Raw genomic sequence first — 27,342 nt, forward strand, 5'->3', positions numbered from 1 at the left:
GCAAAAATAAAGCCAAATTCAATTTTAGCAGTGAGTTGCAGTTCAATTTAGGGAATATTCAAAGTGCAACTCACGGTTCAAATTCAATGACGTTCGGGGCGAAAGTCGGATGTCACTCAGGCCGCTACTTGGATGATATTTCGAGTCACCGTACTCCGCTCCCTCGCCATCATCCATGGAGTGGAGATGCTTGCGTTTTATCAGAGGACGGTTTTGATAAAATCGTCACCACTGATTATGCAGCGACGGACCAATGCGTGACACGGCAAGATCTTGAGAAGAAAGTTATAGTCATTTCATATTATAATGCCGCGATCCTTGTATGGGTTTGTTTATTTATTGCTTGTTTGGTCGTCATAATCTACTTTTTACATTCCAATTTAGCAACAGTACCAAATACAGTGTACTGATAAATAGCTGCTAAAAAAGGAAGGCCACTGGCTGCGAGGCCGATGGGACTGGGTGGTGCCCTCTCTGTTGGCTGCTTTCCTGGTCGGTTGCGGCCTCGCGGCCGATATGTTTCCGATGCCACACTTCTCGCCCATGGACTTCTCGAACGGGGTGTCCAGTTTTTCCCTTTTTTTTTCTAAGTTTTTCCCTCTCCAGTAGCTGCTCGTTAATCTCGTATTTTTGAATCTGGGACAGCAGCTCGGCCCCTGCACTGGGAAGGTTGAGGCCGCACACCTCAGTGAACACTCCTTGAGGCTCAGCACGTCCGCCAGGCCATGCTTCTCAAAGAACAGCGAGACGTTGGTGCATTCGCGCAACATGAACACGAGGGTGTGTGGGTGCAGGCGGTCGAAGGCCTGGCTCACGTTGATGAGCACCACCGGCCCTGGTGCCAGACCAGGCTGTACTCGCTCAGGTCGGCGTGCACCAGCTGGCAGTAACTGTACAGCTCCCGGGCCAGCCGCACCATCTGCGGGTAGGCCCTCGCCAGCTGCTCCCCAACCAGCTGGGCCTCCCGCTGCTGTGCGGGGCCGGCACCCCGTCCACCCCCACAAAGAGCATCACCAGCAGGTGCTTCTTCAGCAGCACCACCGACGGGCGCGGGAGGCCCGCACGGTCGATCTTGCGTATGTTTTGCATCTTCTTGTCGCCCCAGAGGCGCATGAGCTTTCGGCGATTGAGCTTGTTGAAGCGGCACCGGAAGCAGAATTCCTCGCGGATATACTGCTCCCAGTTCTTGAACTCGTTCGGTGTTATCTTGAACACCTATACTGCACACTCTGCCGGCACCGCAAACTCCTCGCTATTGCTGCCAACGGCGTGCAAGACACAGGACGCCTTGCCTGGGCTCATGCAGCCGTTGAACTCGTCTCCATGATCTCCCGGTTCACCAGCTTGTACCGCAGCAGACGCGTGTTGGGGTCCCGCGATTGCTCGAAAGTGGCCTTCTCATTGTCATTTAGCCCGACCGCCCGGCATCCCTTCCTCGGCCGAGTGAACTTTGATGTAGTTGTAGACGTCGTTGAGCGGTGCATATCGAAGCCCGCTCCGTCTCCTGTCGAGATGCCCGCCGGAAGCTCCATCAACTGGCAGGCATTGGGGCGTCTGCAGACGGTGGGGTCGTTCTTGGTGGTGAACCCCCCAACGGCCTGCCGGGCCACCCTTGAGCACTCACAACCAGACTCAGAGGAAGACTGACGTGTAACGAACTGCCTATACTCGTCCGCTGTGCTGCCACTGTGGAGAGGCCGACCACATCTTCCGTCGCTGTCCCTACACGGAGCTCGGTTTGCGAGGGTTCTCCGTCGATGCCCCACGCCCCCGCGGCTCCAGCGCCCTACTTAGATCGACGAATACCTCTCCAACACCAACCGAGGACCACCCCGCTTCAACCGCTCACCGTCGCCCTAAACAGCCCATCACCAGACGTCACGAAGTCAAAGACGATGCAGTTGTCTTCAAGGAAAACAAGTTTAGTAGAGCAAACGTGTGCTGGCCTAACAACTCAAACAATACAGAGGCAGCGACGCAGCAGTCAACAAAGCGACGTGCGCAAGCGAGCATCGGCAAGTCGAATACCACGGCGTCTGCTCTGCAAGATTTTTTTTGGCGCGCGCGGTTCTCGAACCGTCGATTTACATCCAGAATATTTTACATCAACCAAGAATATTCTAGGCTAGTGAAGTTAGGACGAAACAGTCTCCTCACCTGAATGCGACAGCCCGTGCAGCATAAAAATAAACATTGGGACACCAGCTTCGCTCGGGACACAGATAACAGATCCGGGCGCTGCCGCGCAGTAAATTGAAGCAATAAATAAACAAAAACCCATACAAGGATTGTGTGACACGCTTGAGGAAAGAAAGAAGCCCTTTCAGGTGGAGAAACGCCCAGGAAAAAGCATTCTGCGAGCTGATATAGCACCTGCAAAACCCGCGCGTGCACGCTCGTTTCGACGAACACACCGATGCGAAAATGCACACAAACGCCAGTGATATAGGTTTGGGCGCCGTCCTCATCAAAAGCAAAGCGATTGCGAGAAAGTAGTCGCATATGCTAGCCGTGGTCTGTCGAAGGAGGAGAAAAACTACCCAGCCTCTGAGAAAGAGTGCCTCGCGAGTGTATGGGCCAGTTTGAACTTTCTCCCATACGTGTGTGGTAGATCAATAAAGGTTGTGACAGCCCACCATGCGCTGTGTTGGCTCGCCAATTTGAAGGAACCCTCTGGCCGTCTTGGGCGGTAGAGCTTCCACCAGCAAGACTTTGACGTTACAATCGCCTATAAATCCCGCAGGAAACACTCCGACGCGGAATGGCTGTCCCGTGCCCCCTTCGACCTACTGTAACAAGACTCTGATGAAGAGAGCGCGTTCCTCGGAGTCGTGACGGAGAGCTGCCTAGCCCCCAGTAGCTTGTTGACCCCGACTTACGCGGCATGATCGACGACCTCCAAGGACAGAACGTCGCCGGGCCAGGGCGTTCAAACGCAACTTTCCAGAATTAAGCCTGAAAAACTCCGTCGTCATAAAGAATTTCGGCTCCGGAACGAGCACGAAGTATCTTCTTGTCATCCCGGCAGATCTTCATGACAAAATTTTGGAGCGTGCCATGACGACCCGTCTTCCCGACATCTCGGCAGAGCTCGCACAATTGGAAAAATCAAGGCGAAGTACTACTGGCCCCGCCTTAGATTCCACGCCATCCACTATGTCCGGAGCTGCCGTGACAGCCAGCGACAAAAAAACGCCGCCGATGAGACCCACCAGACTTCTGCAGCCGATCACCGTCCCATCGAGGCCCTTCCAGAAGATTAGAATGGACCTTTTGGGTCCGTTCTCCACGTTGACCGCTGCTCGTCCGAGACCGGTCTACTTCCGAGGGTGACTGAACAAGAAGACGCAAAGTTCTTCATAAGCCATGTTGTGCTGCGACATGCAGCACCTGAAGTCCTAATCACAGGCCGCTGAATGGCCGTTACGTCCGAGCTGATGCAAGGAATTTACGCTACAGCAACAATGATCACCGAAGAACGACTGCGTACGACCCCAATTCAAACGGACTAACGGAACGTTTGAACAAGGCGATTGCGGATATGCTGTGCATGTACATCGACGTTGAACATAACACCTTGGACAAACTGCTCCTATATGTCACGTTTGCGTACAACACGGCTATCCAAGAAACTACGTAGAAGACATGGTTCGAGATTGTCTACGGAAGACGGCTGACTACGATGCTGGACGCCATGCTTCCGCGCGTAGAAGACGACGACCTCAACATTGACGTCCAAGGATACCTTCAGCGTGCGGATGAGGCCCACCAACTCGCTCCAGTTCGTACAACGAACCAGCAGCTGGTGGATGCGGCCGCTACAACCTCGGATGCCGAGGTTGTAGCGGCCGGTATTTATTGGCCGGCATCCAAGAATTTCACGAGTGAGACATAAATGCCAGACCTAAAGGCCAAGCCATTAGTCTTGAGTTTTCTAAACCAGTTGAGTTTGGATAGGCTGGAAAAATAAGCCCGGAATAGCCTACAGAGTGTACTGCGAGTGTTTTTCACCGCGAAGGCTCACAAGCCTGATTATCCCCTCAGGGCGATCGTCACAGAAGAAGGCTTCTGGCAGAAAGTAGTGTGCCATTTCCTAAAGACGTCCTTAGAAGTCCTGGTGCCTACAGACACTTTTCTGCTGCAGAGCTCAATGAGCCTGGTTGAGTGCCTTCAACGTGGTTTTCCCAGTGCCAATGCAGCCTTTTCGGTGAACGTGGTGGACTTGTTTTATTCGGTTCCCCATGACGAACTTCTTAGGGCAGTGCGCGAACTAATTGAGGCAACCGGGATTTTTTCCTTCTAGAATGCGTGCGGCGTCACTCTGGATTTGTTTCTAGAGCTTTTTAAAGTGTACTTAATTTTAACGATTCTACAGCACGGCGAAAAGTTTTTTTGTGCAAAACCGAGGGATTTGTATTGGCTCATGTGTCGCGCCAGTTCTTTGTAACATTTTTAGTCAAGTTGAACTTGGGGCTACAGGACGCACTTAGAGACACACGGGTGGTGAGAGTTTTTAGGTGTGTCGAATATTTTTTTATTATTTTAAAATTAACTGTAACTCACCAGCTCAGGCTTGTGGCAGACCAGATTTTAACTGTTTTTAGTACATGTTCCAAGAACCTGGATTTTACAAAAGATGTGCCTTGTGACAAGACTATTAGATTCTTACATTTAGAAATTTCTTTTTTACCCGACCGACACGTGTGCTGGAAATATGCCCCTCGGTCTAAAAAGGCGCTTTTGCCGTATCATTGGGCACACTCTAAGTAGGTGAAGCGCAGAATATCAAATTTGTGTTTGAGGAATGCTGTGAAGAAACGTTGTCCGCATGTGATGCACCAAAGTATGGCCGAAGTGGTTGACCGGTGTAAGGGGTCGGGGTTTCCCTCTCAGGTTTTTCTGGCAGTGGGTGAATCCTTGGGTCAGAAAGAGAAGAAAAAACGTACTGCAAAACCTGGTTGCCCAGCGGAAGTATGGAGAAATAAGTTTGAAGTCATCCCTTACTTCCTCAAGACTTCCCGTGGGCTGACAAAAGTGGCCCAAAAATATGGTGTCAACATGGTGTTCTCTGCTCTCCGCCAACTTTCTGGCCTGTGCCCCCAAATCTGTGGTGGGAAGAGGCAAGCTGGCACTTCCAAAACTGACCACCAGACGAGGTTCACCATGTGCGCAGCGGGGGTGGTTTATTCTATCGCGTTGTCCGGTGGAAAAATATACATTACGCAGACTTGCCGTTGCTGAGGCAGCACCGAAGAACGTTGGGCTCGGGCACGGGAAGCAATTTAGATTTGCACGTAAAAGATTTCCAGAATTGTGCCAAACGGTTTCACCTCACTAGCACTATCGGTCGTGGGAAAACGAGACGTGATTGCGAACTGGTAGAAGCGTTTTTAATAAGAAATATAAATAGAGTGGCGTTAGTGATTCTTCGGTTGCTATCACGGAAAAGAAATTTGATTTCTTATCTGTATAGTTCAGCTCTTCATGTTGTTCAGAAGTGTGCGCGTGCGGAGGTTTGGCGTATAAATGTGACGTGTTCCTGCCGAACAAACCAGTGGTAGTCCAGCGGTGTTGTGTGTGTGCCTCCTCTTCTTGTCCTGCGTTCTGCTCGTTGGTTTCCCCTTTTCTGAACATTATGAACCAACCAGCCCAGTAATTCACTCTCTTGAGCCGACACGACGAGTACCACCCGGGGCATCGTGTGTGGGTTTGGATTCTCATACGAAGACGCGGACTCAGTGAGACGCTTCTGCGACGGTATTTCGGACCCTATCAGATTCTACAACGTGTCGACCAACTTAGCTACGATGCGATCACCGATGGTGATTCCGGCACATCACGATGACGCACGCGACCCGAAGTCGTCCACTTGGTCCGCCTCAAACCTTACTGCTCAAGATCACGGTCTTTTGGTGGTTGTTTTTGCTGTTTGTTCGGACTGTCGTTTTATTTTAGCATCAGGTTGATGCAATATTAGAGGGGGGGAAGGAGGTGTAATTCAGTGAACCCTGCGTGGATTTGGTTATTTATTCCTTGTTTTTACTGCCCGTCGCGCCCAGCTTTGTTATCTGTGTCCCGAGTGAATCGAGTGTACATTATTTTTTTTGATGCCGCACGTGCTGTCTCATTCAGATACGGAAACAGTTTCGCGCTAACATCACTAGCCCAGAATAATCTTGTTTGATCTGCAATGTTCTGGATGTAAATTGACGGTTCGAGAACCAGGTGCCAAGAAAGATAAAAATCCTGCAGAGTAGACGCCGCGGTATTACACGTCACTTCGTTGACTGCTGCTTCGCAGCCTGTGTATTCTTTGAGGTGTTAGGGGAGCAGAAGTTCGCCCCAGTAAACGTGTTTTTCTTGAAGACAACTGCGTCGTATGTGACTCTGTGACAATATAAAAATTAATAATAAAAAACAATGAATCAAATACTGTGGTGTTTGCAACTGTAGTGCACTGAATTCAGTGAAATGTATGGATGCGTTTCTATTATACGGAATACTCCATAACACATTGAAGCCATGCCGTGCGCTGTACGTTGTCGCCCAGTGCACTGTTTCGGATATTTTATTCCACCATTTCACGCCGATCGAGAACAAAAGGTGCGTCGTGGTCGCCTAGCAGGCTACCTAAATGTAGCTGTAAAAAGTAAAACCCAGCATATATATTTTAATGGTACGCCAATGGCAGGTTTTTATGCGGGATTTTTAAGGCGTTTACAATTGGTCTTATATGTTTTTTGTTGGTTTGTTTATTGAACTTCTGACAATAAAATTGCCAAGGTGCTGAGGCAAAAGGCGATTGAGGCATTGCAGTCGCCTCAGGTGCAGCAGCTGCCGCCAAAGACGACTGCAATACTCGACTGACTAGGCCCCTAGCACCTGACAGCACAAGCAACAGCAGAAGCAGCTATACATGCCAAAATACATACAACAAGCATGCACACTTCCGGTGTGACAACAGCAACATATGCCAAAATAAAGCATACTAAGGAGACATAACTGAAGAGAATTACACGCTTTTCTTGCGTAACAAAATGTAATAGAAATAAAATTATCGTGCCCACTCTTCGTTTTTGCGCAGAAAAAGTAATATAGCGTAAAAAATCACAAATTCAACAGATCTACAAGAAAAATCTTACACATTATGGAGAAAATACATTTTGGTTTTCCGTTTAAAAGCGTAATCCGAGGAAGTGTGTTCAACCATATCAAATAGTACAGGGTGATTGTTCAAAAGTTTAGGAATTTGCCATTTAAGTGTTTGAGTGCCATAATTGGTTCTAGTTCGGGCTTTTATAAAGTTTTTATGCCGGAAATTATATGCCACTTCAGTGTTAGTGAAACTAAAAAGAAAAAGCTCTGGGTTAGTATTGAACTCTAGAAAAATCGTTTCAGCCAGTCGTTGATTATACAATGACTGAACATCAAGTATGCAATCTTGTTGAAAGTATGTGTATGTATTGGTATAGTTTGAGAGATTATGAATGAACCGCAGACCCTTCTTTTGCATGCGATGCAAGCCAACCATGAGTGATTTTGACGTAACTCCCCATACAAGTAAGCAATAATGTAACCGTGCGTGCACATAGGCAAAATACAGTTGCTTTTTTTAGTCTCGTAGGCAACAGAGCTCTAAATTTACTTAACATGCCAATGTGTTGCGCAATGTTACGTTTTATAGAATTTATAAGACATCCCCAACGAAGATGTTCATGAAACAGTACACCTAGAAACGTATGGTCAGAGACTCGTTCCAAAGGCTTAGATTCAAAAGTAATTACATTAGTATGAGCAACAGTTCTGTTAATAGAACAAAATACTATATACTTCGTTTTATTAATGTTCTGGTGAAGCTGATTGGAATGGAGCCATTGGGATAGGCTTCGAGCCATGAATTTGTTAAGGAAACAAGAGCTGATATCTTCGGGGATGAAAAGAAGACATTTGTGTCATCTGCGTAAAGCACAATTTCTGGTGTGTGGGGGATATTAACTATGTCATTTATGTATAGAATAAACAATATCGGTCCTAATATTGACCCCTGTGGGACGCCAAATTTTATATATTCAGTATCTGAAGACATGTTATGAAGTAATATATACTGTTTCCGATAAGATAAATAACTCCGTATCAACTCGAGTGCAAGACCTCTTATGCCGTAATATGATAACTTAGCGTATAGGATTTCATGTTTTATCGAATCGAACGCTTTACTAAAGTCTAAAAAAATACCTAGAGTGTACAACTGTTTCTATATGTTGTCTACAAGTTTTTCTCTAATATTTAACAGAGCCATCTCCGTTGATTTGTTTTTCTGAAACCCATACTGATTAGCTGATATTAGATTATATTTATTTAAGTGACTTGTATTACGGGAAATAATAACTTTTTCTACTATTTTCGAAAAAAGAGGGAGTACAGATATCGGCCTATAATTGCTAATGCAATCAACGGCACCTGACTTATATAAAACAGAGACTCTCGCCACTTTCATTTTATCCGGGAAAATTCCTGTGGATAAAATAACGTTTGTTACATGATAGACTACATCAGCTATAACTTTCGCTACAGCTTTAATGGGTGCAGCCCTAATACCATCAAATCCACAGGAACAATTATTTTTAAGCTTACTTGTAATGCCAACGATGTCCGTTGGTGTTGGGGTGTGAAGAAAAATATAATTAACGAGGTTACTGTTGATATATTCCTCAGGCTGTTTGCACGTAATACTGTCCATTCAGTATTACGTGCAAAATAAATTTTTTAGGTCATGCATAATCGTGTATCTCAAAAGAAGTATTGCGATGTTTACAAAACCGCATTTAGATCATCTTGGAAAGGTTGGGCCAGCCAGATATTAGCATGGATGTAAGATGTCCCCGCACGTGGTCGTCTATTCCGAGTAGTTTTATAGCCGCATTTTCCGTCTGGTATTTACACAGCGCATACGTTTTGTAAACGTTTTGGTGAAGCTGTGTTCCTAAGTAAATTGTGATATTTGTTTGTTTATTTTTTTATTTTGCATGGTCAAAAAATGCAGTTTCTTTTGGAAACTTCATTCAGTGGGTTTCGCATTGGGGCCAAAAGTATTGGAGAGTGGACATTTTCCAGGCGAAGGCCGAACCAATTTTAATCTTTTCTGGAGACAAATAAGAACACCCTTGTAAGCTTATCCTTAACCGTCAAAAAACAACGTTGCTTGAGATATTTAAATAGATCCTGAAAGGCTCTTTTACAGCAAACTAAATGAACACGTGTTATCAACAGGCTGGGTGGCCAACGTTATCTGTACCAAGTATGACTTTTTACGTGTTGCAGAAAGCTCCCGCTTTCGTTACAAAGCCTAATTCCGCGTTCCCAAAATATCCTGCGTGTGTTTGGATCCGCAATTCCGCGCATGCACGGCATTTATACTCCCTTGCGCACCACGAAGCAGAAATCCGATCATTGCACGGCTTTTTCTTGCACCAGCGGCAAAGAGAAGCGTCGTGTGCTCAGAGTCGACGGGTCGCGGTGGCACCTTTTATTAATAGCGGTCCTGTAACCCACTTGACGCCACGGTGTTCTTCTGCATTTATGTTTTTTCACTTTATTACTACGCTTCGGGTTAGGGTGCGTTTGCTAAGGCAAAGTGACGACCGCACCACGCTGACCTCGACTTTGGAGTAGGCAGACCAACTTGTAGTGTGACGCTGACGGCGACACCAACACGTCAGGGGATCTAAAGTCCACGTGGTGTGACTCACTCGGCTTGCGAAGACGCGTACAAAATCGACCGAAGGTACCGTCGACGCGTAGCCCGGAGTCGATCGTGAAGCAAAAACTGCTCCCTGACAGCTTTTGTGCCGTCATAAATGCGGCTCCGTTCCGCTAGTGTATAGAGTCTAATAAACACATTAAGGTTCTCGTAGCTCATAAACCTCAAAAATATAGTCTAAGCGATTCGAATTTCCGCTTGCGAGGCTGCGGCCGTTCCATCTTGCGGCAATTCGTTTCCCAGAGTTGCATATTGCACATTTGTGTGCAACGTGAACGCTTGTTGAAATAAAAACTCAGTTAAGAGCAAACGAAGTTACGGTTGGTTTAATGGGTAGTAACGAATCAATATCGACAACCAATTTTTATCGTAAATCGAAAACAAAGGTACGGCGAGCACTGTTCCAGAAAGGGGATATTGCAGTAGCTTCCGGGCGAATATTTGCAATCTCTTTTCTGCCCCAATTTGTGGTGTTGCGGGGGCTCAGCTAAGGTAGGGGCTTCATGTAACTTTACCGGGCAATTTTTACTCAAGAATTGTTCAGTTAACAATCCAGTAATTACAAAATCAGCAATCTCTCGCGTCGCAGCGGCCCAAAAAAGCCTAGCGCTTGCTCAATCAACATCTCGAGTTAAACATACGGGAGGTTGCAGCATTGCCGGTTTTTTTCTTGGGTATTTTGAGGCATCGTTTTCGTATTCTATTCGGAAATTCACAATAACACCTTTTGTTTGAACTGTGGAACTGCAATACCAAACGTTAGGGCGTCGTTTAAGTCATTGATACGACTTCTAGAGTTTTAAACTCGCGCGTTGTATATAGAAAAACGCAATTGTACTTTTAGAGAAAAAATACTGATGTATGCATATTGAAAAATTGGTATCTATTGATGCGAAGCAAATGCAGTTTCATTTCATCCACTTAAAAAACACAAAGATAGGCTTGGGGAGAGCGAGTGGCCGGGGCCAATATAGGGCCGCGGCCGGTACCCGAACATGCCACATATCGCAATTGCCAGTATTGAGGACATAAACATATGAACAGCCTTTAGAAAAAGTAAAACGCCGCCAGGCCATCACAGAGAACAGCGAGGGTCGTTTAATTGTTGAACAATCATATGCACAGTTGAAATAAGACGCAGGTGCACACGGACTCGAAACTCGCTCTGCCATTCTGAGACCACAAGTAATATCACTTATGCTTTACCTGTCTTTTAGTTGATAAGCCCAGGGTCGCGTAAAACTTTCCAGAAAAAAAGAGCGGGAGAAGTGTATGGAATGCGCGACGCTCTCTAAAACATTTGATGTGCCTAACCGTGCAACCCTTCGCTGCTTCTTTGTTGTGGTTGTCAAAATTGTTAGAACCTATCGGAATTACGGAATGAAATACTACTACCGCCTGCACGTGCATGGCGTTACCACAATACGACAGAGCTCAGCACTTGCGCCAACGAACGGCTACCTATGCAATATGGAAACCGATGTCAGCGCAGAACGCATGCACGTGCTTTCTCTTACAGATATCGATGCAATCCCTTGGTGATTCGGTCACAATATTTTTGCTGCCTTATGTATCAGGAGATCTCATCGCCACGAAAGTGCGGTGAGAAGGTCGTTTTTTTTCGCGCAATCCTACGACGTGGTTTGGAGGCGTAACCCATTGCTCCCTTCCGTCAGATTTTCCAGTTGTAAGCGGAATGCCGGATCAATCAGCAGAATACTAGAAAACTTAGGCGAACCTTAGGCGACGGTGTTGTAGTTTGCCGCTGTCGGACACATAGTTAAGTGTTAGTGCCGTTGTTTATTTGCTAGTTACAGGGCAAGTGATTGTTGTCATGTTCATAAAAGAGGTCGTCTTATCCGCGGCGAGCGGTGGCTGCAAAGTCATACTCAGCATCGTAGACTTCAAACAGGTCTGCGTCATCGACTCCAGGCAGCGGTGGCGGGATCCACAAGTCCTCTAGGGAAGTATTGGAACACCCCTAACCCGGTCTCCGATTATCCATATTGGCTTCCGGAGGATCTGGTAGCTGCGGTCACCCTTCCCAAGCGGGTGTCTTTGATGTTAAGCCTTGGCGTTCAAGTTTTTTTGCATGCGAGGCAACGCTTGACGGCCACGCTGTACTTTTTGTTGTTTGTTTGCTAGAGCAACTGCTTGAGCCAAGGATTCCACGGTCGCGACACGCGCTCACAAGGGCTCGCGATTTTCTCGTATCCTCGGTGTTTTTGCCAGTTTTTCTTCAACAGCCATTCTGGGTGCCATAGATCATCGGCCGACGCCACGGGACACGGGCGGAGGTGTTCCACCTTTTCTTGGTATTTTTTGCTGTAACGGCGGACTTACGGCTTGAAGAACAGCTCTGCTAATTAAAACGGCCCAATCAGAACGCAGAAAGTCACAAGCACACGTGAGAAAGCGATGCTGCCGCGCAGAATCTCGTAGTAGTAGATACTAGGAACCGGATGTTCTTGGAGACGTCACCGAAAACCGAGGCAGCATGGGCATTAAAGCTCATGTAGGGAGAGAATGTAGACGAAACGAGACACAATCCTGGCTCGGGTGCAAATGCGATGTTTTGATTGGCAATACCTCCACTAATACTCCCTGCTTTACAGAATTTTAGGAGCGAAGCCCATTGGGTACTCGAGCTGTTCGCGTCTCACGTCGCTTTTGTTGTCGTCGCTTTAGTCATGGTACTAAAACACAGGTACAATCGCTCATGCGTCGCGCTAGAACATAGCGCATACTAAAAAACACCCGGGCAATGTTTGACGCCTCGCGCTGAAACCTTTGGTAACACACACTAAAAAAACACCGGGACACTCGTTTTTCAAACCCACGCGTAAGCACGCTTCGTGCTTCAAAGAGACGAGACTTTTACGCAAAACTGTATACCTCTCTGCACACCCCCCCCCCTATGGTTTCTTGTCCGTTAGCAAAAACTCCAAGCTGCCAAGAGTACACTTAAACACTGCATGCTTCGTACGTCCCTAGGTTTCACTTTAGATGAGATGGCCGGGATTTGTTTCCTTTAAGACACCTGCTTTTTTTTCCCACTTGTGTGCAGTATGAATAGCGGTCGCTATGTCCACGAATCTCCATCGGCATCGCTTCTCGCTTGACTGCTCCAATAGCAAAGGGCGCTGTCGCGGTACGTTCAATTTTAAGCACGTGCCCACTAAGCATTGATGCTACCGCGAGTGCAATCTTTTCGTCGACTGTTTAAAGGAGGCGACTACTACAACCTTGATTTGCCGAAAACGTGAACACACATATATCGCCAAAACCTCTTTCAGGGCACGTTTAAATGCGATGCCCTTTTTTGGTAAACGCTGATGGTGCTTTTTATATATTTTGCAAGTGTCGTGAAGACACGCGATTACATTCGGGTCCCGTTTCATGAAGAGTCTGAAGCCGTAGGAACGTTTCAGTCTTGCAAAGGGGCGTCGCTACTTAAGCATCGCCCAGAGAGAGATCCCCACGGCTCCGTGCGCCTACAAGCTTGCTTGGTTCGGACAACATGTCGCGGGGGAAGAGAGAATGTCAGATCCGAGGTCCGCTCTTAGAGGGAGATCGGCGAAATACGGCATTGAGCGCGGCTCCGGTGGCGCACGAATATCAGATGGAGACTGTAATTGTCGCGTGGCGTTAGTGCCTCCTGTTTCGATAACTACCAGGTGGCGCATTTTGTGAACACCTCTGAGTTCCGGGCTTACATTGTAAGTCAGAGTCGGTTACATTGCTCGCCGCGCTTGGTACTGTCTGCATCTCACTAGACGAAAACAAAACATTTCTACGCAATAGTACAAAAATACCACAAATTGCAGCACGGCTTCAAATTGTTTCGAACATCCAATGTATAAAATTCCGTAGTTATTTAAACAAAAGTGATTGACTTCACAACCACTTGTCTCCTACTTTACGTCGCTTCTTTGATATGTAGAAATGAATAAATAACCGGACATCACAGGAAATGTTCCGTGAACCCTTTTGAGAGATTTTGATATCCTGATAAGAACGCATCCTGCTGTTTTAGTATCAACTTGCGGTGCTACCAGTGCCAAGCGTGGTATAAAGTATTGTTATTTGTGCTGGGCATAAATTACATTTAATTATTTGCGTACTCTCCTAATGAATATATTCACTTTCACGATGCCATTTTGTGCCAACAAAGTTTTTAAAACCTCCCTTTTCCGCAGTGTGTAATCGGGAACCACGACTGCCACGAACCATGCATTTGCCAAGGTACAGCAATGCGTGGGGCTCGTGGAACCTGCGGATACAGGAGTCAGGATGCACGACCACCAGGAAGGAGAAATTGAACAACCTGAGAATACCTGCTCTCTACATACAAATATAGATGTTTCAATAAAAATAAATTGATTCAATAAGTTTTTGGTATAAACTTCTGAGTTGTATTTTGTGTGTAATAGGCATTTCTAATTCATCTTGATCCATTTGGCATGATCTTTATTCATCTATTTGGCACGCAATTAAAAGTGACTTCTTTTGATGAACAGAATTACAATTCACTGCATGAAAACAACTATACTCGCTATTAGGTAAAAAATAGATAATAAATGGCACCAGATTTCAGATCCGCCGCTACCGGGTCCCTAAAGTGAAGCCGAGTTTGTTGGTATCGTGCCGCAAAGTAACCTGAAAGACGAGCAGCAGTGCGCCAACCCTAGTTGCGCGTCATGATTGATTATATCGGTGGATGACACGTCGCCCCCACAAGAAATTTTAAGGGAAACGCCGCTGCATTCTGCCTGAACTATTTGGTGCCAGTAAATTAAGAACTTTACCAACCATGCGAAGGAAGTGCCCTCTCGTCACCTCTGCCTCCCTCCGGGACAAAATATCGGGGACATTTTTTGTGGAAATACAGTCAAGACTAGAAAGCCGAAACAGGCCATTTACCTGGGCACCTGCAAGTAGAAAAAAAATACTGCTTGTGCATTAGCATTCTATTGATAATACCACCAGATTACGTACCGGAATATACGACACAGAGCGTTATTTTCATACTATTCAATTTTTTGTTCATGTCGCCACTATCGTATGAATGGTTCTCTTCCGAAAAACGTGTGCTCATCAACGGCCTCCAGCAGCTCTGCACTGCGATGTCCGCATAAGGTGTTTAGGAAGCTTCATGAGCAAAATCTGCGAAAAAAAGCGAATCAAGTTGTTTGCAAAATGTGTTTCCAACTGAGTCTAATTCAAGTAGGACTCTCCGTGGTTTCCGCATTCCGTTCGGGTACCCGGTTTGCCACCGAAAGCGAGCGTGTGCGTACAGCTGCGCGCCTGCTGCTTTTTTGGTATGCTGCACCCACGCTATGTTAGTACGCTACAAATGTCGGTGGTGCACCCACTTTTGAGCTTCAGAAGAGTTTACAAAACAATTTCACAAGAGTTTGCAAAGCACGTTTAAAAGAGTTTACAAGTCCTTACGAAGCGAATTTACCGCCAAAACCCAAGAGCTGGCAAGTGACTTCACTTCTGAAGGATAAACAGTTTGGGTAGTATAGTCCAGAGTCGGCCTGAGTTCTCCAGCCAAAATGTTGCCGTGTGTTTACAAACAAATGGAGCGTGGGGAAAGAGACGCCAATAATCCTGTATCCTTGGTGATCGCATAGGTAAGCATTCTCGCCGCTCAAATGAATACTCGAATGAATATAAGCATACTGGAATGAATACATTCACTTGCACTCATATATGCTCACACTCGTGAGTGAGTACGATGATGAGTGAGTACAAACACAGAATAAAAAGTGAGTACGTTGGCGAGTGAGTACAGACGTAAGTGACGTACTCGTGAGTACTGTAATCATAAGTACAGCACATACGAGTATGAGTAGTCATGACTGCACTACTCATGTGTATGTATACTCATGAATACAGTACGCATGAGTACTCATGAGCCCATAGTTCTCGTGAGTATGACTACTTATGAGTACAGTATTTATGAGTACACAGTACTCATGAGTATATAGTCCTTTTGAGTACATAGTACTAATGATTACGATACTCATGAGTACACTATTTCTGAGTGCTCGCACTTTTGAGTACATGGTCTAGTTTTTACACTTGTGCAAACAAGTTTGATCAAAACTCGAGTACGGAATGGCGTGTATTAGCAGCGAACGTTTACCGGTGCAGCCTGTGTCACTTAACCCGCAAAAATGGTCAAACCAGGAAACGAAAACTGAGCCTTTCTCTTTTCTCTGTCCCTGTATTGCGCGGTTAGCGTTTTGCGGTGGTCGCTCGCTAAGGGGTCACAGTGACAATGTAAAAAAGAGGGTGACCGCCGGGCGAGCAACACGGCCGCAGTTGCTCTGCAGCTATGGCATATGTTGCTTTCCACAGTTACTTTTGTTTATGTGCCTTGGGCCTTGTGAAGGCTTCGTTGCACTTATTCTCCGCCACGTTATTAGGTAAGAGGCAGTGGAGGCTGCTAACAATGCATGCACTAGGCGTACTAGTCGCTGTTTTTCGATCTGAGCACTTTGCCTATACCAACACATCGCCTGGTGTAGTTTCGTGAGCAGAACCGCTCACGAAACCACACTAACAACTACTGCTCCGTTTAAGCTCGCACTGCTGAAGGCCTCGTGCAGGGGCCGTGTCTATCTGATTAACGCCAACGCCAGAGGCCGGGTTTTTCCCTTGAGATTTATTCTTGCAACATCTCACAAATTATGTGGCTTACATATCAGGAAGCCACCGCACTTTTTGATCAATGGCGATCACCTTCATCTGCACTGCTCGAGATAACAGCTGCAAACTTCCAGTGTGCCATCAACGCACGGAAACGGCAATTACAGTGACGTCAGTGCAAGCTGTCACGCCTCCGGAAAAACGTGTTTGCGAACTTTCTGTTCCAGTACACAAAGCCCTGCAGAGCAGTCGTAGACAGTTTTGGAAGCAGAGGCAGCAACTGGTGCACTGCGGCCCTCGTTAGCGAGCGACAAATGCCTCGTAGTCGAGGCCCGTACTCCCACGCCCCCACAAACACACTGTTGAGACTCGCTCAATCAACACTCTGGCAACATTGCCCCACTCATTCCGCTATCGACGCGGAGCACAGCAGAGCGAAGTTGTCGAGCCGACGGTTCTTTTAACTTGCATTTTTTATACAAATGTACAATGCCTACAAAAATAGGAAGAGCGTTACATGGCGCGCACAAAGGCGACAGAACTTCTCACCTCTGTGCACCTGATGAGATTCCGCTGCCTCGCCACTAGTTTCGGGCTGGTTTTATAAAAGGGTTTGCTGATGGGCCCGTTGGTACATTGTAATACGGAGGAAAACAGCATGAACTACAGCACAAAAAAAGGAACCACAAACCACAGGCGCCCGTTTGTGGTTTAATACCTACTTTTAAACCCCTGGAGTCCGTTACATGCGGGAGCAGTTCGAACTCCTCCAATAAGGACTATCACAGGCTGCAGTTTGAATCCGGCGAAAGAAAGCTAAGAGGTAGCGTCCACCCAGCCGCCCCGACAAGGAAAGGGAAGGCGAATAAGCGGTGCCGTCTGCAGGCGGGACTCGCTGCGTGTCTGCCGCGGAAGTGATTCGGCAAAGCTGGCATGGTTCGGCGTGACTCGGCGGGCATGATTCGGCCAAGCCGTCACGAAGGGAACAGGAGAGCAGACTGGGTGGCACCGTTTCCAAACAGGTTGCGGCTCGTCTGCTGCGGGTGGTTTTACCGAGGCGGGATAGGACCCCGCCGTCGGCGCATCGCCAGGTGCAGCGAAGTTTCGTCGGGCGCTCGTGCATAACATACACACGCATTGACAAGTGAGTCAGTAAAGTCAGACACTGCTGGGTTTTGCCCGGGCTCTTACTTGAACAATCATTACGACGCGCTGCGCAGTTGCCCTTTCCCTTTCTCGTGGCAAGACCTTCCTCTTTGGCTTCTCGCGCGTTCACCGGTTTTTTTCTTTGCATTATTCTGTTATTCTGGGGCTGGCTGCGGTGGTGAGCGTGACGCTTGCGCACTGTTCACAGCATGCGGATGATTGCCACGCTGCGTCTCTTCGCGGCTGGTTTGAAACGTGATAATCTTTCTTTGGCTATTCAAGCCTGAAATTGTTGGCCTGTCTGTCTGTCTGTCTGTCTGTCTGTCTGTCTGTCTGTCTGTCTGTCTGTCTGTCTGTCTGTCTGTCTGTCTGTCTGTCTGTCTGTCTGTCTGTCTGTCTGTCGGTGTGTGTCTGTCATAAAGATAATGTATAATCGCAGCCTAATATCACATCCCGTTGTATGCATGAAAAATGTAGGGGTTGCCGCCAAGTGGCTTTGTGTATATAATGTGCACTGTCTACAACTCGACAATTGTATGCGCGCAATTCAGCCGCTCGTCCAAATTTTAAGGTACGAGGCCAAGTGCGGGGGAAATTTGTTTAAAAAACGATAACCAACGCAGATTTTTGGTGTATATCATAAAGCTCACAGTTTTAGTCCCACGAAAGCATTATAAAGATAAATAAGGACCATTTTTTGCTTGTATTTTGTTATTTAGAAAATGAATTATATGTGGGTCTCACGACAACACTCATAACTCTACTTCACCCCATGAAAACCCGCCTTGTTTAGTAGTGGTATAGGGGAGGCTTTGACCTGTGGCTTCAACCAAAAGTAATGGGATCGGATGAATCCTCGAAGCATAGTAATAATATTATCAAGAAAGTGAACGCTTCAATTGGGTGTGCCTTGTAAAAGGTGGCCGTAACAAAACTTGCAACCCGCGTTTATTTCTTGAGTTTCATCGCACACCCAATAAGGGGATTACTAGTTCTGCCAAATTTCTCTAAAATTTCTCTAAAATTTCTCTAAAAAGAGCTAAAATTTCCCACATTTGTAGCTACTTCTTTCTTGGGTCTTCGTTGTGTTTGATTTTGCTCGTGGGGCCTTCCGGCTTTTTTTTCTAGCTTGCTTTGCAGAACTATGCTCGGACGGGATGCCTTTGCGATGTGGGGCTGATAATTCGTTTTGGTATTTTTTGTTTGTGGAAAGAGTCCTTGAACTCTAAACGTTCCAGTATTTTGGCTGCCAGGAATAAACGGTAGCGACAGAGAGTAAGCATCTCACGAAATATTCTGAAGCTCCTTTGACGCGCGCACGAAGGCTCCAGAATGTAAACAACACATGCGAAACATCGCTCATCTGTCTGGTGGGAAGTTTGATTTTACTTAAAAATAAAGGGTTCTAACCAAGGGCACCAGACTCCAATATTTGGGCACCAGATCAGACCAGACAACCATATTAGGGCACCAAACTCTCGCGACCCAGGTCAGTCTCCGCCGTTGGAAGAAAATAAGCTGTGTGTTTAGAGAACAATGCTATGGTATGTGCCCCCACGAAACTTCTTTTTTCCCTCTTTCTTCGTAGGCCACTGGCCCCGCCGCAATACATTCTAATTCCGAAGCTTCTAGAGCGCGTTAATCCGCCGACGTGAAGTTAAAAGCCAATTCAGAAAGCACGAACGCTTTCCCGTTCGCCACAATCCCGGGACCCAGGTCAGTCTCCACCGCGGGAAAAAAAATATGATGCGGGTTTGCAGAACAATGCTACGGTATGTCCTCCAGGGATACTTTTTAATTTCCTCTTTCTTCGCTAGGGCCCACGGGCTCATGGCCGCCATCTAACGGGGAAGGCTAGGTGACTTCCTCCCTGTCACCCCCTTCCTTGTACCTGTTTAGGCTCAAATAAAGTTTCTTCTCTCTCTCTCTCTCTCTTTCTTCGTAGGCCACTGCCCCCGCCACGTATGAATCCTAATTCCGAAGCTTCTAGAGCGCGTTCATCCCCCGACGTGTAGTTAAAAGCCAACTGAGAAAGCACGAACGCATACCCGTTCGCAAGACTACGGGGACCCAGGTCAGTCTCCGCCGCGGGAAGAAAATAAGTCACGGGTTTACAGAAAAATGCTACGGTATGTCCTCCCGGAAAATTTTTATTTTGCTTTTTCTTCGTAGGCGACTGGCTCCGACGCGAAGGAATTCTAATTCCGAAACATCTAAAGAGCGTTAATCTCCCGACATGTAGTTAAAAGCCAACCCAGAAAGCACCAACGCATTCGCATTCGCCAGAAACACGGGACCCAGGTCAGTCTGCGCCGCGGGAAGAAAATAGGCTGCGGGTTTACAGCACAATGTTACGGTATGCGCTGCCGGGCAACTGTTGTTTTCCTCTTTCGTCGTAGGCCACTGGCCCCACCACGAAAAAATTTTAATTCAGAAGCTTCTAGCGCGCGTTAATCTCCCGACGTGTAGTTAAAAGACAACTCAGAAAGCACGAACGCATTCGCGTTCGCCAGACTCTCGGGACCCAGGTCACGGGAAGAAAATAAGCTGCGTGTTTAGAGAACAATGTTACGGTGTGGGCCCCCTGGGAAACGTTTTATTTTCCTCTTTCTTGGTAGGCCACTGTGGCCCCGGGTAATAATCCTAACTTCGAAGCTTCCAGAGCCGCGCCAAACCCCCCGCGTGTATCTTCGCCGCTGTCTAGTTACGTGTCTACACCACCACTACACCGCCATGCGGTGCAGCGGTGACGTAGAGGTAGAGAGTAGAGGTAGAGCATCCGCCTCGCATGCAGAAAAACCGCAGTTCCAATCCCGGTGCCGAAGGATTCGCACCGAAAAAAATGCGCAAATATGGAATTGCAGTTAGGGCTTGGGGTGCGGCCTCACCCCGGCGACCTTTGCCGGTAACGCACTCCCTCACCAGAGCAGGATTGGCCATCCTGGTGTAGTAACGCCCACAACCTCCCATCAATACGCCAATTAACCCATGCTACGGCCCTCAGATTCCAGTGGCTGCGAAGCAACTGACCACGTTGGCGGTGAGACCTGTGACGCAGCAGAGGGTGCTAAGTATACCTGGACACGGACAGGCTGCCAGTGGAATCTGAACCTGCAACGATTAACACGAGAACCTTATCTAGTGAAGCGAGTCTAGAAGTGTTTTTAGAGGAATTAAGGAGCATCAAATCGGATGTCATAGGGCGTAATGAGGTGAGTAGAACAGGTGAAGCCTTTACAGGGCTGAAAAAAGAACACATTCTATGTTACCGTGGTCTAGAGGACAGAAGAGAACAGGGAGTGAGATTTCTAGTCAATAAAAGCATAGCTGGCTACCTAGAAGAGTACAATAGCTATAATGAAAGGGCAGCAGATCTTGTAATTAGGCTCAATAAGAAGTACAAGCTCAAGGTGGTACAGGGCTATGGCCCTACATCCAGCCATGACGACCAGGTAGTAGAATGCTTCTATGAAGATGTGAAATCGGCAATGGGTAAAGTAAAAACACAGTATACCGTAGTTATGGCGGACTTCGATGCTAAAGTAGGCAAGAATAAGGCTGGAGACAAGACAGTTGGGAACTATGGTCTGGGCTGTAGACATAGCCGGGGGGCCTACTAATTGAGTTTGCAGAACCAAATAACCTACGCATAATGAATACCTTCTTCTGTAAACGGGAGAGCCGGAAGTGGATGTGGAGGAGCCCCAAAGGGGACCCTAAAAATGAAATCGACTTCGTATTATGCGATAACCCTGGCGTCGTGAAGGATGTGGAAGGGCGAAGGGTAAGGTGTAGTGACCATCGTATGGTAAAATCTCGATTTACGCTAGATTTGAGGAGGGACCGTAAAAAGCTAGCACGAAAGAAGCCGATTAGTGAGCTAATAGTAAGGCGTAAATAGAATAATTCAGGATTGCGCTGCAGAACCGATATTCAGCTCTTACCGAGGAAGCCGGGCTTACGACACAGGAAGCCAGCGACAACCTTACACGCATTATTACGGAGTGTGCAGTAGAAGTCGGGGGCACGATGGCTACACAGGATACTGGTAACATTCCCCAGGAGACGAAAGATCTAATTAGGAAACGGAAAACCATGACAATCTCTACCCCAGCTGACAGAATAGAACTTGCGGAGCTTTGGAAGTTAATCAATAGGCGTAAAACAGCTGACATACGGAAGTGTATTATGGAGAGGATTGAATACGCTGTAGAGAGTGGAGGTAGCCTGAAAGCAGTGAAGAAGCGTTCTGGCGTGTGAAAAAGTCAGATGTATCCACTTAAATATAAGCTACCCAGGCGGCACAGAAAGTGTGCCCAAGACCGGCCCGTCTATGGCCGCTTTCTTGCATGTTCGGCCAGCATCCAGTTTCTGGCAGCCACTGATCATGCGTTGAACGGCAACCATTCGGCAACCAGCGCTTCGGTATTTTTCCGTTCGCTCGTGTCCGTACGCACAACGGCAGCTAACCGGCTGCCAGATATTCAGTTCTCTTACGGCTGCCGATGTTGAGAAAGAGAACGGCCGAAGTACGGCCTTCGGGCATCCGTTTTTTCTTCGGGAAGCGCTAATCGGCCGAAGCACGGCAAGCGACCGGCCACATAATATGCGTATTCTTGCGGCAGTTGGTGTTCAAAAGGAGACCGGCCGGAGCGTGGCTGCCGTGCATTCGTTGTTTCAATGGTGAACCACGCGTCCGGCGGTAAAATATTCCTTTTCTTCGGGCAACCAGTGTTATGAAGGATACCGGCCGACGTACGGTCCCAGAATATACGTTTTTCATTCGGTTAGCTGTCCTCGGCCGAATTACGGCAAGCGAATGGTCACAGAATATTTGGCAACCGGTGTTCAACAGGAGACCGGCCTACGTAAGGTATCTGGTTATACGTCATTTTTTCGGCAAACGGCATACAGCCGAACAACGGCACGCGCATGGGCGCCAAGAATTCATGCACAGACGTGTTTGGAAGGAGGCCGACCGGTTTTTTACTGGGGGGGGGGGAGAAAAATCCATTAGGGAGCCGAACGACGGGGACGCGTTTTTCATCCGCTCCGTGTTTCTACGTTTTAAATGAACGAACGTCGTTTGTCAAACAGTAATGAGTGTTCTCGGTGAACGGGCAAGGTGCAAGGACTCACTGGACATTAGCAGGGAACCTTTTAGGCCATCGATATGTCATTTATTGCCACAAGAAGACTGTGCCACACCGACGGGTGAGCTAAGCCTCGCCAGTCAAGGCCGCAACCACGCCTCTGCAGCCGGCTTCGTCGACGCATCAGCTCGAGGCTATTCGCCCTATTAAGAAATGGAGAGCTTTGGAGACATCGACCCGGCAGAGATGTCCGATCCGAGATGGAGATGATTCACCAAAATAACTGGCCTTCAAGGCCGTCGAGCAAGCGGTAACCACGCAGGAGCTAAACCGCAACCATGTCAAGGACTCCCCACTAAGAAAGGCAAGTGCGAGCAAAAGCGCTAGTTATTCTTCTTACAAATAAACTGCGACAAGCAATGTTTCACTATGTTGTTGGTGATAAACGTAGAAGAGACTCGCTCGTGCATTGGTAGGATCTACTTCATGCCCTGCACTATGTTACTTCATGGAAGTTTACGACTGCCTATTTAGAAAAAAAATTATTTTAAATTTGCGATAATAACACAGCCTTGTCACTGACGAAGCCTTGCTGTTAATTTAGTTCCAATGTTTGAAGGTGAGCTTAGCTACTCTTGGGATATGACTCATTTGGTTAAACATAATCGCCAGCATCCTAGCAAACATGGATTTTGTCAGGATTTTCTTGCTCAACGCAGATTTTTGAGTGCACGCACGATTTGGTTCTTGCAATAGATAAGCCTAAAGTGGTTGACTGTACATTCTTGGACTGTAGAAAAGCAAATGATAGTGTTCCATATAACCTTCTGCGTAGTAAATTTCATCCTATGAACTGAAGGAATCGGTTTTTGCATTGGTATTACTATTGGCCCTATAGCTTTGCTCAAAAGTACTGTGTAGTTTACCGGACTATAGTGAATGAACGTGATTCCGTATACCTGCAGCTTTATTCGAATTTTATAACATCCTGGTGTGCTGATTCAGAAACGTTTTTGGAGGTTAAACAGTGTGTTAACGGCACCTTTACAAGAAAACCTTCATTCCAATTGAATACGTATACCGTAAATTATGCTGCTGTGACAACGGCCGAGGAATATAAATACCTGGGAGTTTATTTAGGGAGTGGTTAGAGGTTAAATAGGCAGGTTCACACCATAAAAGCTACGGCTGCACATGTTTTTGGCCTTCTGAGACCAAATTTCACTGAACCTCCATCTAACTAAAAAGAACAACCGTATTTCACTCCTGTGCGCTCATTTTTGGAGTACGCATGTGTTTTCATGGATCCCTAAACCAAAGAGCTGGTTGATACGCTCGAAAACATACAGAATATGTCAGTGCGATTCGTATTAGGTATTTGGCACGCTCAACTTAGCATGAGAGGAAGTAAAAGTAAACTGAAATGGCAGGACATGAAAGATCACACACGAAACCACAGGTTGAACTTTTTTCGTAATATCGATCATTCGAAAACTAGAGTAGAATGGGAGAAGTATGTCCAAGCGCCATTCTACATTTCGCAAAGTGGGACCGCTAGCTTAAAGCAAATTATTAACTTTCCTTTAAAGGTGACGCCTTGCGCGATTCATTTTATTTTACATCAATACTGCAGTGTAGGTATCTTCCACGTATGATTGTATTAACTGTTTATATTGACGATTTTCCGCGCTTTGTAGAATTATTTTGTTATTTTGTCTCAGAGTTATTGCTTAGTGTTATCTATCCCCCTTCTGTAATGCATGCAAAGGCAAGCAGGCATCAAATAAATAAATAAATAAATAAATAAAACAATGAATAAATAAATGAATAAAAATAAATAAACAAACAACTAAATAAATAAATAAATAAACATCCAGAGGTGCAAGTTTGCCTCCGACGGGTTGAGAACCCTACGCATTCAACCTTGACCAATAAAATATTTATTGCCCTATTCATTGCAGTATGCAAGTTTTCCTGTATGCATGCTACCATTGCTATGTTATTGGTTTGAAACAAGTTATGTAACTCTAATTTTACGCCGTTCCTTGCGTTAACACGAAGGGATACAACTGCAGCCACCTGAAGCAGGGCGTCATTCGCGACGCGTCTAGAATTTTTTGAACGTAGTATGACATTAGAAGAAAATTAAGCTCTTTTGGACTATTAAGTGGTGTGGACGTATACTCATGAAAACAACATTAAAATAGATTGAAAATGAAAGTACCTGTTCGCTCCTTCTTAGGATCAGCCCTGCGCAAGATCATCAGAAAAGTTGATCGAGTAGAAAATATCTTTGCAAGAAAAATTGGCAAAAACTGGACATACTTCTTTGTGAAGGAGTTATATTAAATGCTCTTGAGTGTTTTGTTGAGAACCAAAACGCTTCGTAAAGGCATTCACGCCGCTTTTATATACATCAAAGTTGGTCAAGCAACTGTTATAAAAATAGTTTATGTAGTCATAGCATGAAAGTGTTCCCGAATATAGCCTTAAAAGAAATTGGCTAAAAGCGGTGCAATTTATCTCTCTGAAATTCGACCCACTAAAGTATGCGCCCTTCGCCGCCCCCCCTCCTCTTTCCTCGTTTATTACAGGTAAGCCGCCCCACAGAGGATATCAGGACCTGGACAATAAATCTATTCAAGCTCTACAAAGAACTGAATATTTTCTGTGTTCGGCAGTAAATGAGGCACAGCAATTAAAGGAACGACAATTTGTGAGCACTGTTTAATAAATGAATTTTGCTGTCAACTGAGGCTGGTAATTAAGCAAGGCTGCGCTGAAAGCTTGACGGCTGGTGGCTGCGCGCGAGCTCACTTTGATATGGCTGCATTGGACCCAAAATGCTGGATTTGTGCTGCTTCTGCACTGCGCGAATGAGTCATCTGCTTGCGCGACATGCAGTGACCGGCCTCAGGACAGCTAACGTACTGTGGCTTAACTCCAATGTCCGTAGCACGGCCGTATTTCCGGTAGCTGTAGTCCGGCTGGAGTCCGACGACCGCATCTCGGCTGTCCTCCGGCGGACGTACTTCGGCCGTACACGGGTGGCTTTAGAATGGCCGGAGCCCTACGGCTGGAATCTGGCCGTATGACCGAAAGCCGGTCGACTGGCCGACGGACACTGGCCGTTGGACAGCCATGGGAGTACGGCCGTATACGGCCAAAAGTCCCACATTTGGACATGGGCCGAACATGGCTGCCGGAAAACGGCCTGACAGAAAATTACCGGCCAAAGTACACCGGCCTATTTTAGGCAGAACAGTCCTGTGCTGCCTGGGAGCGTAGCAGTTGGCGGCAGAAAGTTAGATGGGCAGATGAGATGAAGTTTGCAGGGATAAATTGGTCACGGTTGGCACAAGACCACGGTAATTGGAGAATAATGGGAGAGGCCTTTGCCCTGCAGTGGGCGTAGGTAGGCTGGTGATTATGATGATGATGATGACATTTTTGTACGTGATACAACTGTTAAATAACAAGCTATGAGCACCAAACCACGGCATTTGCGCATTGCACACAAAACAGGCAATGTCAGTTTCGGTTTCATGGATGCCTAGTGGGTTTACATTTTTAGGTATTGTTTAAAAGAAACTGTACGAAAAAACTGTTTTCTGCAAAATGATGCCGAATAAATTACAGATTTAACATAGAGGATGGCAAAAAATTGACATATTGAAAAATTTTGTGATTACGACATGGCTTTACACGTTAAAAGAATTTTTCAGATGAGCACCATATTGAGAAAATATGCGCCAGCCACTAAATATTATACCATTTTTTTTACTGGAATCGTTGAAGAAACATTAGACATGAGGGATATTTAAATGCATACATAAATACCATAGTGATCTTCGCACTGTCCGCAGGCAGTTTTCGTGCTGACCATTTGCATGCATGTTGCCTATAAGAAACTACCATGTCATTGAAGTACCGTTTTAGTGAAATACCGAAGAATCCGCTGCTCGGACAGTGAGGCAGTCGACGAGCTTCACCACCCACGAGGAGATCCTTACAGCGACAACCAACCAGATGCGCAATGTACGCCATGCTCATAAGCCAGAAGGCTCCACGGGGCCTGCATGCACTCGTCCCTTCCAGACCTACACGAACGATTTAATCGAAGCACGGAACGCAACGAAGCCGGTACGTACGACAGTTTCCACGCGCACTGTCCCGGCTCCGGTCCACGCAACCAACGACATCGCACCCGGATTGGTGGACATAGTCACGACAAGCAAAACCCAGAACGTGGGGAAAGACAGGGCATCAAAGTTAGGGGCGTTTCCAACGACAAACGAGACACTGCACACGAAACGCACCAGAGGTAAAAAAACGACATACAATACGAACCGGTGGAGCTCACCGCGGCGAATTAATGCACAGCGCACGGAGCGCGACCAAGCCAGCACACGCGGTGGAAACATTATCCTTTCTTGACCAGCGAATATCACAAACGCAAGATCAACCTTGCCACCAGCAACAAGATCCAGCGGTACTGGTCGAACCCTAACGGAACGTGCGAGCTCTCAGGCACCCGCTGCTCAAACCCCATTCCCGGCAACGAACGACATCACAGTCATGCAGGTAGGTCCGTCAACAAACAACGACACGGCAAGCACGTAGGGCACTTCTGAACCTAAAAGAACAAGATACCCGGCACCCACTACAGCGATCAAGACCGAC

The 27,342-nt window shown here is 46.8% G+C and overlaps 1 pseudogene; it reads right to left on the minus strand.

Moving 5' to 3' along the window:
• Positions 1-380: 380 nt before the first annotated feature.
• Positions 381-27,211, minus strand: LOC144166217 (serine/threonine-protein kinase RIO3 pseudogene; annotated as a pseudogene).
• Positions 27,212-27,342: the final 131 nt, after the last annotated feature.

The sequence above is a fragment of the Haemaphysalis longicornis genome, unplaced genomic scaffold, assembly GCF_048455015.1.
Source record: "Haemaphysalis longicornis isolate Haplotype H1 unplaced genomic scaffold, Haemaphysalis longicornis Haplotype H1 scaffold_16, whole genome shotgun sequence".
Taxonomy (NCBI): domain Eukaryota; kingdom Metazoa; phylum Arthropoda; class Arachnida; order Ixodida; family Ixodidae; genus Haemaphysalis; species Haemaphysalis longicornis.